Raw genomic sequence first — 20,639 nt, 5'->3', positions numbered from 1 at the left:
AGGTTTAATAAATGAGTTTTCATATAAATATTTTCAAAAATGGTTGATTCTCAAGCATCAAAGCTCCAGTAAGAAACTTGTTACTACAGCTACATGAAAACGGAGGTTGTTTGGCTGTTGTCTGATTTAATTTGTCAGATATGTGAATTCTTATACATACTTAAAAAAATTAGTTGAAATATGAGAATGAATGTAATTTAGAAACCTCTGAACTTGTGCTTTGCCATAAAATACATTTAACTATTAGTTATTTTAAGTAATTACTTAAAATCATAGCGTTAAAAGGGACTGCAAAGGTAATCTAGTCTAACCCCTTGCCAAGATACAGGGTTTGTTGGGTCTAAACCATCCAATCCAGATGGCTATCCAGACTCCTTTTGAAAACCTCCAGTGAAGAAGCTTCCACAATCTCCCGAGGCAGTCTGTTCCAGTGTCCTGCTGTTCTTACAGTTTGGAAGTTTTTCTTGAGAAATCTGCTTTGCTGTAGTTTTGAACCCACTGCCTCTTGTCCTGTCTTCTGAGGCTAAAACTACTTCAAAATTGACAATTTTATACCTAAACTATTTAAGAATGTCTTCTGGATTATAAGTAATTCTAAATTCTCTTTAATCTACTGTTTTTATCAAAGATTTTTTTTTTTTTTAAATCTTTTTATGAAGGACCTATGGATGGATTGCCTGGGCTTTACTGCAGCACTACTGGTAGAAGGAGCCCTTCTATAGCTAGCCAAAGCTTTTGTTAACCATGTTCGTCAGTGCTGGCAGTGGGTTTGTTCTTCTTCGTAAATGCTGGGAGGAAAAATCAGTTGCCAAGTAAGAAAGATGAATAGAGGAAGCAACTTATTTTCAAGACTCTTCGAAGCCATTTCAAAAGGAGGAAGAAGAATGTAACTGATACTAATATTAATGATTTGTTTTAACAAATAGTGAAAGATGCTAACCGGAGCTTTGAAGCCCACAGTCCTCCTCCCACAGAACAGGTACAGAATAAGCAGTGTCAGTGCAAGATTTCCAGACCACCCTTTAAAGTGTGAAATAGTTTTTCAGTTGGAAACACTTCAAAATATTTTTACAGTCAAAGATTTTTAAAATCAGAAAAAATTGGGCTGAGTTAGTATGTTTCTGTGTGTAAATAAAATGCCCTTCTGGAAGATTTTTCTTTACTAGGGGAGGATACAATAGCAAGAAGAGTGATAGTTTGTTTGAACTTGTCAGGGCTATGATTGGACTGTTTAACTGTGGAAAGCAATAATAATAAGTTAGCATTTGCGGGACATTAAAATGTTCCAAACTGAGTCGTTTGTTTGTTTTCTCAACTTTTGCCTTGGGGGGGGAAGTTAGAATTATAGAACAAAAGAGATTTTACGCTCATTTCCTTTCCCAAATAGGTAGAGATATATGTACTGTAGTTGTGAAACTGCGGGTTACAGAGATTTGTTTTCATAGGTTTTCTTTTGCAGTAGTTCCTTACTGAGGGCTGGATTCTCCCTGACTCACATGCAAATAATGCAGCACAGGGTATGAGGTAATCAAGACCTGAAATGTACACACCTTGGGTGTGTTGAGGCACTTATGCCTTGAACATTCACTTGCAGTTTTTGAATCTCTCCCCGCACCTGGAAGGCATTTTATAGCACTTGTGAAATTATTTTACTTTTAACATGACGTGTGGCCTGTATTTTATTTACTGAAACATGAAGTTTAAAATTGTTTGAACTATACTTAAACAGCCCTTTAACACCATTTAGCCTTTTAACAATATATATACAGTATGTTTACAATAAACTCATTGTGCAATTTTTTAACAGCTCAGAATAGAAAATTATTCCATAAAAGATAAATTGGATTGGGAAGAAAAGTGGAATGCAACTGTTAATTCTGCCTCTTGTTTTTAAGGGTGTTGGGAAAACTATTTTGAGCCTAAAGTTAAAACACATAACTACTTAAGATATAAGCAAAGGCGGCTTGTGGAGCTTAACACTTTTCTATCGGTTGTAAAGAAGCGTGTTTGCTATTTGCTATTTGGAAGATGATAGACTGAAGTTGCTCTTCTGAAGAAATTCAGAGTTTTTTGTTTTTGTTTTTCAAAAGCTTTTCTTAGACTCATTTAAAACCTCTAGTTATTCAGGTTGAGTTTACTACTGTACATTCACTGTAACTAGCAGATTTTTTTCCCATCTTCCCTGATAGTTGATGTTTATGGCAAGTGATGTCAAAATTAAATACACACTTAGATTAAAACCCACACCATCTAATTAACTCAGTTTTTAATATTGCTCACTTTATAAATGTTCAAAATCTTCCACATAGCCACAGGCATAGAAATGTACATATTGTTTGCAGCACCTTTACCGCTTTTCCCACAGGGAGTTAAGTCTGGAAATTGAACTCAGGTGTGTTATAGGGCAAAGAAGACCCAAACCATAAACGTGAGAAAATTACTGCTCTCTCAAATCAGTCAGATTTGCAGTATATAGTGGATATCATTAACTCTACTAAGACTTAGAATTCCAAGCATAAAGTAGTAATGATTATACTAATAAATCCATATGGAGAACTTTTTTTCACTCCATTTTCTTATTCTAGCCATATATAATTGAATACCTACAAACATGATTTTTCTTTACAATGTAGGCTGCTAGCTTCTAATCTTTATCTCCAGTGATCTTTAATAAATCAAACTGTTTAACTTTTCATTAGCCTAGAAGTCTTAATGCCGGATCTGTCAAAAAAACAAAATTAGAAATCTGTGATTTTTGTTTTTGTGGTCCAGGCCTTGCTTCAATGAATGTGCTTTAAAAATAGAGTGGGAAAAATAAAAGTAATAGTAAGTTAACAGATTTTTTTTTTTAATCAAACTCAAAATGACAGGGAGACAGTGGGCATGTGTGCAAGTCTCAGAACTGCTAATAAATCTTCAACCATAGCTTAAATTTTTTTTCATTCCAATGGCCACTTCATGCCTTAAGTTGCAATAATTTTATAGGTAATATGTTCAGCATTTTACTGCTTTGAGAAGGCTCCTTTTCATTACTGTGTCAGCAAAAGCAGTGGGCTAAATTAATGTTTGGTCCACTTCCACCTGAAGTCAGCAGAGCTATACTAAGGTTGGATTTGGCCAATTAAGTTTTGACAGTAACAGATGTTCTCACTGCTGCTGGCACAGATATGACTGAGAATCTTAATTTCCAAATAACTTTTGGATTGACTTTAGTAAAACTTTATGCAAAGTTCAGTATGTCGTTAGACTAGACCCTTTTAAAGACACATGTATTGAATATTTCTAGCTTTGTCTTCCATACCTGCTCAACATTTGAGTAGTTATTTCTACTTTATCCCAGAATTCACCTTTCATTTCAGTTGCTCGGTTTTGCTGAGACAATGTATTTTCTTGCTCTTTTAAAATATTTCTATTCATATTATGGTGATGGGTGTGGTATAGGAACCTAGATTACTCATTCATTTTAATGAGCTTTAATAACACTTGGTATGAGATAGGTATGGTGTGAACAGACACTGATCAAGTTTTCCCACATCCCTCTGTCAATGGGATTCAGTTCTGACTTGCATCGCTCCTGCTATTCTAGTCTTGATGCTCTTTTCAAAAGAAATTCTATAAACATTGGGCATGATTGCCAGTAGGAAGCAGGAGAATCCATGCTCATTTGTACCTCAAATTACTACATAGGAACCCAAGTCTTAAAAACTAAATACCATGTACTACCCCTTCTCCCTCTCTTCCATCACAGAACAGTTGAAAAGTTGCATTAGAAAAGTAGTATCAGTCAAAAGGGAATAATTTAAAAATGCAAACAGAATACTTTTGAATGAGAACAAATTTGAATTGACAGGTTAACACTATACTTAAAAACGGGTAATCTCTGCTCAGTGTCATTTGTTTTTTGTTTGGTCTGGTTTTTGTATTGTATGTTTTGTTTTTTTATTGAGGAGAGGCCATTGCATTTATTACAATATCAATAGATCAATTAGAGCAGTAGCTTGGTTTCAGGAGTGATTAGTACTTGCTGTTTTAGAAGAGAAAGATATGATGACTGTAACCAATATGAGTTTGCTGTGCAGGTTATCTGGCATCAGGAAGCTTGCTTTTCTATCTTAAATGACAAATGTACTGTTCATAAACATGGTATTGGATTTGTCAGGTCTGTGAGCAGCTGTTGTCCCTGTCTCAGAACTCTAAAACTATGGACCTTAAGTATGTTTAATATCCTCTGTTAAGGAAAAAGGATACCTCAGATGCCTGCCAATGGGATACAGAACTTTAAATCTTTTAGTCACTAGTTCAAATCCAGGTCAAGTCAGAAGCAATGACAATAGATCGTCCGCTGTTTAGTGGTCTGCATACCATATGTTTCTGTGTGTTGTGATCATCTTTTTACTAAAACTGCAGTGAAACAGTCATTACAACTAGTCCCCTTCTCAGCAGGAGCCAGATATTGTTTTGCTGGATTATCCTCTTGCCCCTAGAAGTGATCACTCTAGAACAGGGTTGATGGATGCTGGTGGGGGGAGTATAGAGAAGTTTGGACTGCTGCGGCCTGTGCCCTATTTGTTCTGCTGATGAACAGGATACTTCAGTCTCCAGGGCTGTGAATTTGGCAATGTTTGCAAGCACTGAATTCACCTCAGGAAGGAGAACATCTGCCATGTGTCCTGTAATTTGGGGATGCAAATCTTATCTCAGTTTGCTCCCATTTTTGGAACCATATACTTAGAGCATTTAGAATAGTGAAATGCAATCAATGAGACTATAGTCTTAAATATGCTTACATTAATTTTTAAATGAAATATCTGCAGTACTTTCAGTGTAACTGCTATTCTGTAGTTATTCATGTAACATTTGGTAATCTAAGTTGGTTGTAATATGTATGTATTAATAGACTATTGAGTGCTTTAAATATGAAGATGAAACACAGATGAAATGTTATCAATATATTTGCAAGACACACACTAACTTTACTGAAAGGAAATATATATTACAACATAAACTCTGGAGAGATAAGTCCAAAAGGAACAAAAACCATTTAAATGTATTAAAATTGAGTTAGTGTGTCAGGCTAAATAGGGGTCCTATGCTACTGTTTACCACCTGAGTCATGTACCCAGATTGTGTTGTCTTTAGATAGAAAGATTTGTAATTGAAAATGAATGACTTTGCAGATTGATTCACCTCCCTGAGAGCATATTGTGTGTTACAAGGAGAGAAATTAATCAGAGGAAAAGGACTAGCAATTTAGTCCTCAAAAAGCAGTTTATTAGTAGGGTGGATTTAATAGCATTAAAATTAACATGTTGTGTAAATGACTATTGTGTGCTCACTAACCCCAAAATGCTTCAAATAATACAACATTGCAAAGTAATCTATAGTGAACCCTGTCTTATGTGTTTCCCCCTAAAGACTCAATAAAAAGGATTGCCTATCCAGTGGTTCTCAAACTTTTTGTATTGGTGACCCCTTTCACATAGCAAGCCTCTGAATGCGACCCTCCCCTTTATAAATTAAAAGTGGGGGAGGGAGTTGATTTAATTTAACAGGCTCAGGCTGTCAACCCTGTGCCTGGTGGAGCTGGGGCTGACGGCTCACAACCCCTAGGTAATAACCTTGCGATCCTCTGAAGGGTTGCAATCCCCAATTTGAGAGCCCCTAAAAACCCAAACAAAAATATTTAAAGTGGTCACTAAAGACTGACCATTGTCTTTTGTAGGTGGGACTTTAGTGCAGCTTTCACTGTAATACATTGTAGTTGGAAAAACTTTATAAAACATCCTTGTTTTTGAGCAAGTACATTTAATTATTTTTAATTACTATTATTTTTCCCCACTGCAGGACACTGCCGCAGAAGAAAATATGCTTTTCGGTCGCATCAAGAATTTTATTGAAGTTAAAATTAGTCTGAAAATGAGGTAAGCAAACAAATGGGGATCATTTAATAGCATCTGTTTTTCATCCAAAATTATGCTGTCTTAAATACTGTGCAAAACTTGGTAGATTTTGCTTGCTGTAGACCTGCAATAAGGGAGGCATGGATTTGGATTGGTTTTTACTGGTCTGCTGAAGCAGGAGAGGATTCATTTTAGGCAAGTGAAGAATGGGGAATTGTGGTGGTGGTGTTTGTTTTTTTATTTTTATTTTTTTCCTCCAAAGGATGACTCTCCCTATGTAACTTTTGATCTAGCTGTGCTGTGAGAGTAGCTCCTGATTCTGGATTGGCTTACCAAGGTCACTAGTTCTGAGAGCGCTCTTTGTTACTGTTTACCCAATGCAGTGAATGGCATTTTACAAAACATGTTAGAGGAAATCTGAGACTCACCTGGCCTAACTTCAGTGTGGTGTCTGCCCCAGATAGTTTTATTGCAGACAAATTATATATGCAACAACAGTTACAATACAAGAAGGACTGGAGAGATCACTGATGCCTAATATAGGAAAAGCTTATTGAAAACAATTCTGTAATCTTCCACTCACCTTTGCTGAGATTAGATTCCCCCAAGTCTATTAGCTTATTACAGGAGCCTCTTTCACAAATAAAATGTTTATCTAAATCTGCTTTACACGCCAGCATGTTTTTACACAAGTCCCACTTCTTCCCTCCCTCCTGTTTTGTCATCTGTTCATTGGACTTTATACCACATAACTACACACACACTAACTGTGGTCCTGTTACTTGTGTTTGCAAGATTACATAACACAGTATTCAGCTGGATCAGTCAAAAGATGTCCCATGCACAAGTCGTGGAGACTACAAGGAGGCAATAAATACAAATGAGAGCCAGAACAGAAGTAAAATGGAAATAAATGCAGCTGTCTTTCTTAATTTAGTATCTGTAGTAACTCAATAAAACCATATTTAATGGATAATAAATTTGCACAAGAGCCTTCCTTCACTGAACAGAGTCCTGCTATGTACAGAAGGAGGAAACAATAGGAATCCCAGTAAGTGCACAGGTGAAACTGAAATTTATGAGGAGCTAGAAACTGAGTGCAAACTGGGAACAAGCAACTGAAGAAGTGAACAGGAGCATAAAGGCCAAATAAATTTCCTGTGCTACATATTGCAAGCATAGCTTATTTCTCTGCTTGACAGAATATTTTCTCTTGTGTGCCTCTATGCTGCTGCTGCTTGATGAAAGTCCATGGGGACTGAAATCTTCATCTTGCTAGAAAGCCATTCTCTGTGCTCGTTCCTTAGTGCAATAAAAGTCAAATTTTGCCATGTGTTCTATACACTGCAACTTCTAGAAGAGAAAATGGGCATTTGCCATAAAGTAACACTCTCTCCTTTATACACTAGAGGAATATTGCACTTTGTTTTTGCATAAGGTCACTTGTAAACTGACTTTGTATTTTATTTATAATAAACATGTGAACAGTTTTATTTTTATCATGAGATCCTATAGGATGTTTATTGTAAGAGAGCCTCAGTACAAGTAAACTCCACTTGTATGTATATTTGGTACCAACAGGGAGGAAAAATATTAAGCATGCAAAAATAGAAGGATGAACACACACCAATCATGTTTGGATTGATTGTAGAGATAACTGAAAACTTAGGAACTAAGCTTTACTATGAAATATAGCTTGGGTCAGAAGCACTGTTTGTTTATTACATCCCTAGCCATAACCAGGGACGTAAGATCTTAATATCTGTACAATATCTAGCACATTGCAGTCTGTAGGTACTACTCTAATATAAATACTAGATATAAGTAGCAACAATAGGGCTTATTTCCTACCTTTTTGTACACTAAGTCTCTCTCCCCCTAGAGGTTTATCTTTCACTACATGCTAGAAGGGCAGTGAGGAAATGCACACATTGTAGGAGGGCAGCCAGTTGCAAAATTGAGAATGATAGATATATCACACACACACACACACTCTCACACTACTTTTTATAATTGAAAAATGAATCTAATTAAATTGAGGACTGGATTTCTAAGGAGAGTATGCCCAAAAATGTGTTTTAAAAAATGTTTTCTACTGCTGTTTTGAAAGCTCTAATTGGTTTAGAGACTGTACAAAGATGAGAAAATGGAAGGAAGAGCAGTGTCACTTTCCCACATTCACTGAAGGAAAAGATCCTCTAGGACTGAAATAGGCTTAATTTATTGACATTTTACTATATGGTTACGATGCCAGAAGTTCTGTTCTAGCTGCATGTCACTGGGATATCCAGTGATTCAATATTAAGGGGGTAGGAAAAAGTGCAGAGTGCCTCAGACCATACAGCTAAACTATAGTAGAGCTGCTATTAGAATCTAAGAGTTCCTGGTTTCCAGTCCTGTGTCTAGTCTATATGGCCACTCTTGCCAATGCTTTACAAGTCAAAACAAAGTACATAGCTAAAGACTGGATATGTCTATCTGCAATGAATGCATATGTAATTCAATCTATTTAAGGCTTGAAAGTGATGCATAGAAATGGACTCTAGTATCAATGTGGATTAATCAATCACTTTTAGAAGTTGCCAAATAGTAGCTTTTAATATGTATATTCTATATATAATATAGAATGCTGTGATATGGTTCAAATGGTGGCAGGGTGGTCCCTCCTAACTCTCCATTCTGTTCTCCAGCTGTTCCCTTTCTAGGGGTAAATACAATAAAGCTCTTGTTTCCTGTAGGATGGTTGTGCTCTTAATGGAATGAGAGTTCAACAAGAACTACATCTAAAATGATTGCACATTTTGTTATAGTTGGAGGCTTTTTAAACTATGCTTTACCCAATTCTTGTTTCATGAGCTAGGGCTTACCATTTTAGCGTGCTTTCTTTTCCTACAAGTATTAAGCTATTCTCTATAGTTTACTTATATATATTTCATCATTTCATGTTATACTACTTGCATTTTACTCATTTTGGCTAGTAAAACCTTCAAATAAGGTAACATATCTTCCAATCACTACTTCTCGCTTTATAATTCCTATGCATTAGTACAGTTCTGTTTTTTTACTTTGTAGAGCTGCAGCATATGCATTTGAATTGTGATTTAAAACATAGAACTACAGCAGTTGTATATAGAATAAGAACTGTTAAATGACTGAACTAGTCTCCCTCCAGCTGCAGGGAAAAGCTACTTACCTAAATCAACAGATTTTTTTCATTGACTTCAATGAGAGCAGAAGTAAGCTGCACCACTTACTCTTAATTTTAGATATTAAACTGATTTCTGTTCTTTACATTTTTATAGAGATAGTTTGTGTGTGTCTAAAAGGCCCCTTGAAACATATTCTTAGAACTGTTTTTCATATAGAATGTTAAAATGACTACATAATATTAGTGTACTCTACAACAGCAACTCCCATACATTTATCAGGAAAAACAAATGCATGGTACTTACACAGGCCAAGAGAAATACTTTGGTTCAGTGCTGATATAAACTTCAATGTGAAAAGCACTAGAGAGAGACATGCCATCTTTGATCTGATCTAGATGCTGTACACAGTGGGTTCCAGGTCCATTACTAGGGCTCCTAGGCACTACAATAATACAAAGACATTTACTCTGCTCTTTACAAAACAGTCTAACACAGGGTGGGAGTTTGATTCTGCAGACCTTAATCTCAGTTATGAGTAGAGCCCTGCAAATCTGCAGCTATCCACAGACACAAATTTTGTAGCCACACAATAGAAATACTTTTATAAAGAAAGATTACTCACATCAGTAAGGTTTGCAGAATCAAATCCTTATGTCATAAGCACAGGATGGATCAATGTATGTGTTTAAATTAAAAAGAATGCATTAGTTAAAGCATTATTTTTATGATAGAAAAATCGTAATATTAGACCTCAACCAAAACTCATGGGGGGAGGGTAGGGGAGATCAAAGTTGTCTGAGGATGGGCATCAGTATTTGATTCAATAACATTTAACAATTAGAATAAAAGCTAGTACTTAACATTTATGAATTAAAATTCTACCAGACATTGCTAAACACTGATCAGTTTATTTTAAACCAGTTATTTAGAGTCCCTGTTGCCCTCTTTCTCTTTGTGCTTTCACATGCTATACAAAAGACTGGGCTAATGCCAAGGAATGAGGCAAAAATTAAATACAAATCCCAATTAGGTTTCAGTCAGCAGCCAGTGCAACTGCTTTTTTGTCTCCCTTTTGTTTAGACAGTATCTCTCATAAACCAAATGATCTATGAGACTGCAAACTCAGGTCTGCTTCAGGACTAATACAGCAGAGGTCTAGGACAACGGTTGTCTGGAAATTGCACACTATACAAGAGGTGGCATCTTGGAAGTGAAACAGAGTCTTTGTGTCAGGCTTAAGAATTTATCTAAAACAGCTGGTGCTGCTGGCATTAACAAGCAAATTTATTTTTAAGGTTAGAAATAGGATGATGACATGTCCTTATATGGATTACTTCATAAATGTCTTAGAAATTAAAATATTTTGTGTTTCAGGGGATGGGAATGGAAGATAAATTTGTGGGTATTAAGACAAAAGGAAAGGAAGATAAAAGCAGCAACCAGTGAAGCCTCTTGAGACCTATGCTTATTTGTATTGCCCTGTCTCATATCCTTTTCTCCCCTTCTATTCCTACTTATTTGCCCCCACTGAAGCGGTCATCAGTTTGGTTAGCCACCTTCCCATCCTATTGTCTCCCCCCCCCCCTTTTTTTTTTTTTTTTTGTGGGAACAAAGCCTTTTATGAAAAGAAAATCCCGGGCGTAGCACTTCGAGTTCTCTAAACTTGCTTTTTCCTATATCTGAAAATTCTTTAGGGGAGCAACAGCCTTGCTGCTGTTGCCATGGTCGTTGGGAGCCCCAGAGCTGTCCGCTCTGCAGTGGGCTGTGACTCAGCCCGGCTGCATGTCTTGTCAATTTCAAAGCCGAAGCTGTGGGAGGAACGTGTGATACTGACAAGTCGGGTCCCTGTGCCTGGGAATGACAACAAGCTTCCACTTCACCAGTGAAGGGGGACGATCCATGGGTCTTAAGGGATGGGGCGTTCCCAGCAAGGTCTGACTCTAAAACTGTCCTTTCCGTGCTGGAAAACCTCCCTTCTACTCTCCCATGCTGTCACTCCTTCCATTGACAGGGACAGGTCTTCGCCTCCTCTAGCAGCAGGAAAGTGGGGGTGGGGGGGAAGGGAAGAGAAATCCCCCACCTGGGCAAGGGCCTTCTGCCATTTCCTGCCCCCGGAGGAGAACGCGAAGGACCCCCGAACCGCCCCCCCTCCTCCCCGCCCCGGTGTGTGAGCGAACAAAGGCGGAGAGGGAAGGAATGGGGGGCGGGGAGACAAAGGGAAGGGGGAAGGAAGAACAGGGGAGGGCCCCCTCTGCGGCAGTCTCCGCCTTGAAGTGCCTGAGGCCGGGCCGGGCGCAGACGGCTGTCTACCCCGCCCCCTCCGAGCCGGAGAGGCGCCACGCCGCCGCCGCCGCCGCAGAGGGGCCGGAGCAGCAGCGAGGAGGAGACAGCCACGGTGAGCGGGCCCGCTGGGGCCGGGCCCGCGGCGGAGCCGGGCCCGGCAGGAGCTGGTGTGGCTCGGGGGAGCCGGCGCCGTGTCCGGCGCGCGGGCCTCGGCTGCCCTCCCTGCGGCGGCTTCCCGCCTCCCGGCGGCCCCTCTGGGCTCAGCGCGCGCCCCGCCTGAGGGGGCGGCGGGGACCAGCCTCGGGCCGGGGGTTTGGCCCTGCCCTGCCTAGGCGGGTGGCTGGGTGAGGGGCGGGAGCGGCGCCCCGGGCCGGGGGGGCGGCGGCGGCGGCAAGAGCCCCTCGGCGGCCTGGTGATTTGTCCCCTCGGCTATGGCGTTGCCGGGGTGACAGCAGCCGGTTCCGCTGGATCTAGCGACTGGCGTGTGCCGTGGCTCCGCCTGACCCGCGTCCCGCGCGGGGGGCCGGGGCGGCGGGGCGTTTCCACAGCCCCGCTCGGGCCCAGAGCGCTGCCCGCGCTCCGTGAACTGGGGGCGGCGGCGGCGAGCAGGAATCAACTGGTGTGTGCGGGCTGGGAGCGCTCCGGCCCGGGAGACCAGAGCCGGTCTGGTCTCCCACAGGAAGCGTTACGGCGTCTTTAAAGCCCATGCCGCGCCGAGGGGGGTTTCCACGGTGCCATCTGAAAGGCCCGCGCCTGGGCACCTGTCAGAACTTTGTCTCGGGCTTGGAAGGAGCAGCACTGAGCCTTCTGTGATTTGAATAGATTTATTTTTCTGGGGTGCCTAGGTGCTCTCACATGCCCCTCGTTCGTATTTGCTAGGTGTTGATATACGGCTTATCATATTTTCTTTTAATGCGCCCGGAGTTTCGTGTTTTAAGCTTGGTTCCCCATGTCTCCATTATTTTTGGGAATTGCTGATCGGCAGATGAGACGCCCACCTGTGCCACCTCGCCAGCTAGGGGAACTAGAACCAGAATCAACGATTGTGTTAGAATCAAAAGTGGGTCTAGCAGTTTCTTAGTGGTTGTGGTGTTTTGGGGTTGGTTTGTTTTTTGGGGGGGTTTTTTTTGGTCTGTTCCTAAAGCAGACAAGGAGAGGAAGCATTGTCTAGTGGTTAAAGCATAGCACCGCACCAGGAGAATTGAGTTCTTTTCCTTTCCTAACTCTGGGCAAGCCACACAAATTGTGCTGTGCCTTAGTTACCGCAGCTGTAAAATGGGGGTGGGAAGATAAGGACATTCACAAATTGCTCTGAGATCATTGGGTGGGAAGAGTTAAAAAAGTGTGATGTATGTGTTGTATAGGAAGTAATGTTATAAATACCTTTTAGGACAAGTAAACCCAGAAAGAGAAGGGCCGCAGGAGAAGAAATGCAGGGAGAGGACCTTAATGGCTGGTGTTCTGTTGTGTATTTTAGTTAAAGAACTCATGAGTGGTATACAACCTTAGTTTCAACAGAAAAGTTATCAGGGAGTAATTTCTTTTTTGTTCCTGATACAACATGAAATGGAATTGCAAATGAAGTAAAATGGAGAGAAACTGAGCAACATGTTTGGTTTTTTTCTTTAACAACAAGGTATCTTGGGCTGTGTCTACAGTACACAGTTTTGTCGACAAAAGTCAGCTTTCGTCGACAAAACGGAGGCATACGCACATCAGTACTCCTCCCGATGATTTAACTCCCCTGCTATGCTGACAAAAGAAAATCACTTTGCCAAGTGGCATAGAGCTCTTTGTGACATAGTTAGAGCGCCGCAGTGTCAGTGTAGAGAATGCACTTGCTTATGTCACCCTAACTGGCTTCCAGGAGGTGTCCCACAATGCCCATCATGACCACTCTGGTCAGCGGTTTGAACTCCACTGCCCTGCAGGTACGCAGGCATGTGCCCTTCCCCAGTGTAAAGGCCCAGGAATTTTTGAAAGTCCTCTTCCTGTTTGCTCAGTGTGAACTGTTCACACAGCATCTTCCCAGCTGATCATGCTGGCTTTCCATGACAGACACATTTCCGCATGGAGTACACTGGAGCTGTTGGATCTGCTGGGTCTGTGGGGAGAGGATGCTGTGCAGTCGCAGCTTTGCTCAAGCTTTAGGAACTTTTGATATCTACAAGCAGATTGCTCACGGCATGAAGGAGAAGGGACATGCAGCAGTGCTGTGCTAAGATCAAGGAGCTGAGGCAGGCCGACCAGAAGGCAAGGGACGGCAACCATCACTCTGGTGCAGCGCCAAAGACATGCCGCTTCTACGAGGAGCTGTATGGCATTCTTGGCAGTGACCCCACCAACAAGAGCCCTGTGGATATTTCAGGGGGACTGGAGGCTGCGGCCAACGGAGTCATCCATGAGGATGAAGTGGTGGATGAGGAAGTGGAGTTGGAGGAGGATGTGGAACATGCAACAGGGGTATCTGCTGGCATGGCAAACCAGACTTACTTTTGACTCAGGACTGGCTATACCCCTCTAATCCGCCCAGCTCATGAAGCAGGAGAGGCAAGCTCTGGTAAGTGTGCATTTTGCTTTGATACAAAACAGTGATAGCTACTGAGATCTCACTTACTTTGTTATACGGAGGAGGAGGGATAAGGGATAGAAATTAACAACAGAGCCTATGCAGCTACCTAGTGGGGGCTTAGCAGAAAAGTTTGTTAATGTACCCAGGATGTTCTGGGAATCTTCCATAGAGATCGCAAGGAAACTTTTGTGTAGGTACTCTACAATCCTTTGCTGAAGGTTCCTTGGCAGAGCTACCTTGTTTCTTCCCCCGCTGTAGGAAACTTTGCTGTGCTAACCAGCAATTATTTCTGCAGGGACCAAAGTGGCAAACAGGAGAGCAGCATACAAACCTGATCTGAAGCTGCATGCATACAGGAGATGCAAGTTACCCTCAGGAGTGAGATATTGAGTTAGATTACCCCAGCCTGTGGAAAAGAGTGCCAGTATTCAGAATACTCCCCCTACACACATGCAACGACCCTCTTCGCAAACCACCTGGACCCTTTGTCCGATCTTGCCAATTTCCCCCTTCCCGACCCCTCCCTCCCCACAGAACTTACCATATTTGGGACTCTCGCTGAGCTGTGTGCTAGCAAAGGGACAGTGAGAAAGAGGTGTATATGACTTTATGATTCATGGCGTTGAGTGCACTCTCAGTACTGTCTCTGTTCATTGTTTCTTTGGTTTATGCAGATGTGCCCTTGAGGAGTAACTCCTACACACTGGCGGAGTACCTCCATCAGATAAACAGGTGAACCAGAAAGAGTAAGGAGGTTACATTTAGAGAGGTGCTGCTGTCAACAGATGCAGCACATAGCGAAACAAGAGCATGGAGGGAGACACTTAATGAAAACTCAGGCTGGATATCCTAGAAAGGAGACATGGGCAGGAGCGGATGATAGATGGACAGGAGTGGATGATAAAGCTACTGGAGGAACAGACAGCGCCCCTTGTAATCCACACCTAGAGCCTGGTTTCATAATGAAAGCTGAAGTTACACACAGCTGTGAGAACGTGAACTGAGAGACTGCTCCTCATTGCCATGTCACCCGTTTGAAAAACAATACATTTTATCCTTTATTTAAAGTCTAGTCTTTGAAACAAAATGAGTCTTTATTTGAGTCATGCACATGGTAGTTGCTGCTAAAATTCAAGCACAGTGGCTATAGGCAGGAACACTTGCTCACTACAATGAAACCTCAGGAAGCAAGCATTACTGGGGTTATTTAAGGTGGTAAGTGAACATTGCCTGACCAAATGCATCCCATAAAGACACACTACTGGTGCTTGTTATCAGAATGCTCCTTCAGAGCCTCACCGATTCTGATAGCCCCCCCCGCTGAGCTGCTCTAATTGCCCTGGTATCTGGCTGCTCGAAATCATCAGCTAGATGATCCACCTCAGTGCTCCACCCATGGGGAAACATTTCCCCTTTTGCTTCACAAACGTTATGCAGAGCACAGCAGACTTCTGTGACCATCGGAATATTTTCCTCATTGAGGTCTAACGTGCCAAAAAGGCAGCGCCAGCAACCTTTTAATCTGCCAAAGGCACATTCAGTGGTCATTTGGCACCTGCTGAACCTGTTGTTGAAGTGCTCCTTGCTGCTGTCTAGGTTCCCAGTGTAAGGATTCATGAGCAACAGGAGCAAGGGATTGGCAGGATCTCCCATGGATCACTATGGGCATTTATACATCCCGCATTGGAATGGTCTGGTCTGGAAAGAAAATCCCAGCATTCAGCTTTCTGTACAGTCCAGTGTTCCATAAGATGCATTCATCATGAACTTTCTCTGACCAAGTGGCATTGATGTCAGTAAAACGGCCCCAATGATCCACCAGCATCCTGCAAGACCATTGAGACGTAGCCCTTTTGGTTGATATACTCTGTCGCAAGATGGTCTGGGGCCAAAATTGGGATATGGATATGCGTGCCATCTATCATCCTGCTGCAGCAAGGGAATACCATTGCCGCAAAGTCATCAATTATTTCCCACACATTACCCAGAGTCATAGTCCTTCATAGCAGGATGTGATTAATGCCTTGCACACTTGCATCACTGCAACCCCCACGGTGGACTTTCCAATTTCAAACTGATTCGCGACCGACCGGTAGCAGTCTGGATTTGCTAGCTTCCACACAGCAATCGCCACTTACTCTGAAGGCAGCTCTCATTCTGGTGTCCTTGCATCACAAGGCAGGAGTGAGCTCTGCGCACAGTCCCAGGAAGGTGACTTTGTGCATCTGAAAGTTCTGCACCCACTGCTTGTCATCCCATATGCCTATCGTGATGCGATCCCACCACTCAGTGCTTGTTTCCCGACCCCAGTACCGAGGATCCACTGTGGCAAGCTGTTCCATGAATGCCAGCACCAAACTTGAATTATTTGTTTCCATGGCAGACAGCAGTGCAGGCATCACTGATTCATTCTCTGTTTTGTAGCCCATGAAATACTGCAGGACCATCTGCGTTGTGCTCATAACGCTCATCAGCAGAATGGTCAGCAGCTCAGGATCCATGCTGCCAGGCAGAGATGGCAGGCGCAGAGTTTACAGAGGTAGTTAAAAAAATGGCACAAAACAAAATCGGAAGCCCATGGAATGATGGGACGGAAAGAATTGCATCATGGGATGGTGAGCATGCTCCCATGATGCACTGTGATCCATTCCCAGATCTCCCAGCAGCAGAGGGTGGTGAGTGGCACAGTGGAACACCCACAATGCAACACTCTCTGTCAATGCAAGAGCTCAGACTGTGGATGCGCTCTGCAGACACAAAGAATGTTGTATGGATGTGCACAACAAATGTAATTAAAACAGCATGTGGTTGTTGATATAACTTAAGTTGACTAAACTCTGTTGTGTAGACAGGGCTTTAGTTTTCACCATGTGTAAGTATTTAGTTACTGGCAAGTCTGTGGTTCTTTGCATACTTAAAATACATGATAGTCATAAAGTGCTAGTGAAAACAACAGTGTGAGTGGATTATTAGTCCTTCTGTTGTTTAAAATATCAGCATTACAGTCTATTTTTGTTCCACTTAATACGTAATAAAGGATTTCTTGTATTGCTGGGGCTGCATTAAACTTTAGTATGTGCAATATATTTTCCCCTCTAATATAGAGTTGTGGGAATAAATTCTTTTTGAATTTTAGATCACCGCTAAGGTCAACCTTGCTGATTGTTGTATGCTTTTATTTGTATGGTTGTAGAGTGAGTGTGTGTGTGTGTGTCCCCCTTATAATTGGAAATTTTTCTTTTCCTGGAGGTGTACTATGTTTGTCTTAGACTGGGTCAATGAGGTGAGATAGGGCGCAGTCAGGGAAAAGTGCAAAGTTCTCTAGTTTTTTAGATGATCCGGTCTTTGGAACTGGAGGCTAAATGCATTTAAACTGAAGCAATATAAAATACTGCATTTCATATTAACAAAGACTAGTTTAAAGTAGTGTTACTGATAATCTCCGTTTCTGTAGCACTCGTAGGGTATTCCGTTTAATTGAATGTGGCTAATGCCAATTTACACTTTTTAAAAGTGTTGTAGCTGCAACCTTTTTTGTTAAATTTTGCATGGCATTCCTGAATAATAATAGAAATTAGAGGTAGAGAAGCTCTCTTAGGTCCGATCTAGTCTATCCCCTTCTCACCCAAGTGCAGGATTCTTCTCTACACTATGCTCTCCAGATTAATTTTGGGTCTTGGTCCTGCAAATGTGCACTACCTTAAGCTCATACATGTAAGTAGTGCCATTGATGTCAATAGGATTGCGCATGTCTGTAAAGTTAAGTATGCCTTTGGATTGGGTCCTTAAAAACTACTTAAAATGGGGCTTTCAACTCTTCTTTCAGGAGATCATTCCATTGCCCTCAATCTCTTTCTTAAATTTTTCCTGATATTTAGCCTAAATTTTCCCTTGCTTAAAGAGATGCCCACTTAAAAATCGTATATTAAAAACAACTTTATTTATTCATGTTACCAACTGTATATTAAAGATGAAATAATTTATTGATTAAATTTACTTGTCACTAATTATACTGTTTCTTTACTTTTTGCATTTCAGCTTGAAAAGTCAAGTAACTTTCAAATTTAGGCTTTTGCTTCTTAGTGTTGCCAGCTCTTGTGATTTTTTTATTTTTATTTTTTTTTATCATGAGTCTTGTGATATTTGGTGCTTTTCTTAAAGCCCCATCTCCTGGAGTGAGGTGATTACTTGTGAATCTGTTTTCTTTTTTTAAAGAAAAGTACACTACTTCTAGCCCTTATGGTTGTGGAGAAAAGCTTGAAAACATGAACCCTAAAGGCTCAATGACAAGAAAGCAAATAATAATAATTTTTTATTTTTAAAAATCATAGGATTTTTAAGTTAATCACATTTTGGGGAATAGAATCATGATTTTTAAACACATAGGGTCAGCAATATTGTGTTCTTAGTGCTGTGAGGTTTTGGGTTTCAAATACTACAAAGGAATGTGCTTGTTTAAATACAAAATATAAAAGAAAACAGTTTTTAATGTATGGAAACGCTTGTACTTGCTTTTTTTTTTTTTTTTTTTTTTTTAAGGGGGAGACCTTGAATACTTATGTATGTGAAAAAAACTACAGACTGCCTTCTTTACATTAGCATGTTATATCACATGGTAAAATAGACACCTTTTTTCCTAGTGCAGATACAACTTTAGGGGGAAGAGTGACTAGCACCACTTCCTGGGAGGCTTGAGTGTTCCTTGGGGATCTCCTATCCATGTTCTGACCTAGCCCAAGTCTACTCAGCATATGATTAATGTTGATGTATGTCAACACCCAGGGTGGCTTGACTTTTCTTCCTTGTAGTTTAATGTCCTTTTCTTTGTTCCCTTAGTTATGTCAAGATTTTTCTTGGGATTGATTGAGAATACTTCACCTTAGATCTTTGTCAAGGAAAAACTCACGTCATCTGTCTCCCCAGTATAATCTTTTCAAATCCCACTTTCTTCATCTGTCTAAAAGATTCAGGTCAAATGTTAACTCAGGCCATGTCTACGCTACCCGCCGGATTGGCGGGAAGTGATCAATCTATCGGGGATCGATTTATGGCATCTGGTGTAGACGTGATAAATTGATCTCCAATCGCTCTGCCATCGACTCCGGAACTCCACCACAGCGAGAGGCGGAAGCGGAGTCGACGGGGGAGTGGTGGCTGTCGGACGCGCTGTGAGGACGCGAAGTAAGTGATTCTAAGTCGATCTAAGATATGTCGACTTCAGCTATGCTATTCTCATAGCTGAAGTTGCATATCTTAGATTGATTCTCCCCTCCCACCCCCAGTGTAGACCAGGCCTCAGTACCCTAAATGCAAGCTTTTGGATGTATGAATTAATGCAGTGGTTTTCAAACTGGGGTACATGAGCTTTCGTCAGGGGTGGATGTGAGAAAAATCCTGTAATGGCGAACACCGCTCTCTATTTAATAAGACTTGGCAATCAATCATAGGTATATTATGACCCTATCTCAGATGGAGGAATGCAGTAGACTACGTTATTTGGAAAGGTGCATGCAGCCTAATAGTTTGAAAACCATTGAATTAATGCAACCTTTGTTTAGGGTTTTGACATTTCTTGAGGGTCTCTGTATTGCTGACATGTAGAAAAGAGTTGGGCTCCTCACTGGTTATTTCACTGGGTATGTTAGCATGTCTAGAAATGCCTCCATTGGATGCAGTTTTGTTGTTTTATATTTTACATGTTTATAGTGCATTGGTGGCAAAGTTTGCAGATGATACTAAACTGCTCAAGATAGTTAAGATCAAAGCAGACTGTGAAGAACTTCAAAAAGATCTCACAAAACTCAGTAATTGGGCAACAAAATGGCAAATGAAATTTAATGTGGATAAAAGTAAAGTAATGCACATTGGAAAAAATAACCCCAACTACACATACAATATGATGGGGGCTAATTTAGCTACAACTAATCAGGAGAAAGATCTTGGAGTGATCGTGGATAGTTCTCTGAAGATCATCCACGCAGTGTGCAGCAGCAGTCAAAAAAGCAAACGGGATGTTAGGAATCATTAAAAAAGGGATAGAGAATAAGATGGAGAATATCTTATTGCCCTTATATAAATCCATGGTACTCCCACATCTTGAATACTGCGTACGGATGTGGTCTCCTCATCTCAAAAAAGATATACTGGCATTAGAAAAGGTTCAGAAAAGGGTAACTAAAATGATTAGGGGTTTGGAACGGGTCCCATATGAGGAGAGATTAGAGGCTAGGACTTTTCAGCTTGGAAAAGAGGAGACTAAGCGGGGGATATGATCGAGGTATATAAAATCATGAGTGGTGTGGAGAAAGCGAATAAGGAAAAGTTATTTACTTGTTCCCATAATATAAGAACTATGGGCCACCAAATGAAATTAATGGGTAGCAGGTTTAAAAGAAATAAAAGGAAGTTCTTTTTCAGTCAGCGCATAGTCAACCCGTGGAACTCCTTGCCTGAGGAGGTTGTGAAAGCTAGGACTATAACAGGGTTTAAAAGAGAACTGGATAAATTCATGGAGGTTAAGACCATTAATGGCTATTAGCCAGGATGGGTAAGGAATGGTGTCCCTAGCCTCTGTTTGTCAGAAGGTGGAGATGGATGGCGGGAGAGAGATCACTAGATCATTACCTGTTAGGTTCGCTCCCTCTGGGGAACCTGGCATTGGCCACTGTCGGTAGACAGGATACTGGGCTGGATGGACCTCTGATCTGCCCCAGTATGGCCATTCTTATGTTCTTA

At 41.2% G+C, this 20,639-nt stretch overlaps 1 protein-coding gene across 5 annotated transcripts in view; it reads left to right on the top strand.

The window, feature by feature from the left end:
* Positions 1-11,321: 11,321 nt before the first annotated feature.
* CLIP1 (CAP-Gly domain containing linker protein 1) overlaps positions 11,322-20,639 on the top strand; it is a 113,031-nt gene continuing 103,713 nt past the window's right edge. For all 5 annotated transcript variants that reach the window (XM_084649466.1, XM_084649470.1, XM_084649468.1 and 2 more), the window contains exon 1: positions 11,322-11,444. The gene's annotated coding sequence lies outside the window, so the exon portion shown is untranslated. The remainder of the gene's footprint in view (positions 11,445-20,639) is intronic.

The sequence above is a fragment of the Lepidochelys olivacea genome (assembly GCF_965140295.1).
Source record: "Lepidochelys olivacea isolate rLepOli2 genome assembly, chromosome: 15".
NCBI classification, from domain to species: Eukaryota; Metazoa; Chordata; order Testudines; family Cheloniidae; genus Lepidochelys; species Lepidochelys olivacea.
The sequence above is the reverse complement of the archived record's forward strand: the minus strand, read 5'-3'. Positions and strand labels throughout refer to the sequence as shown.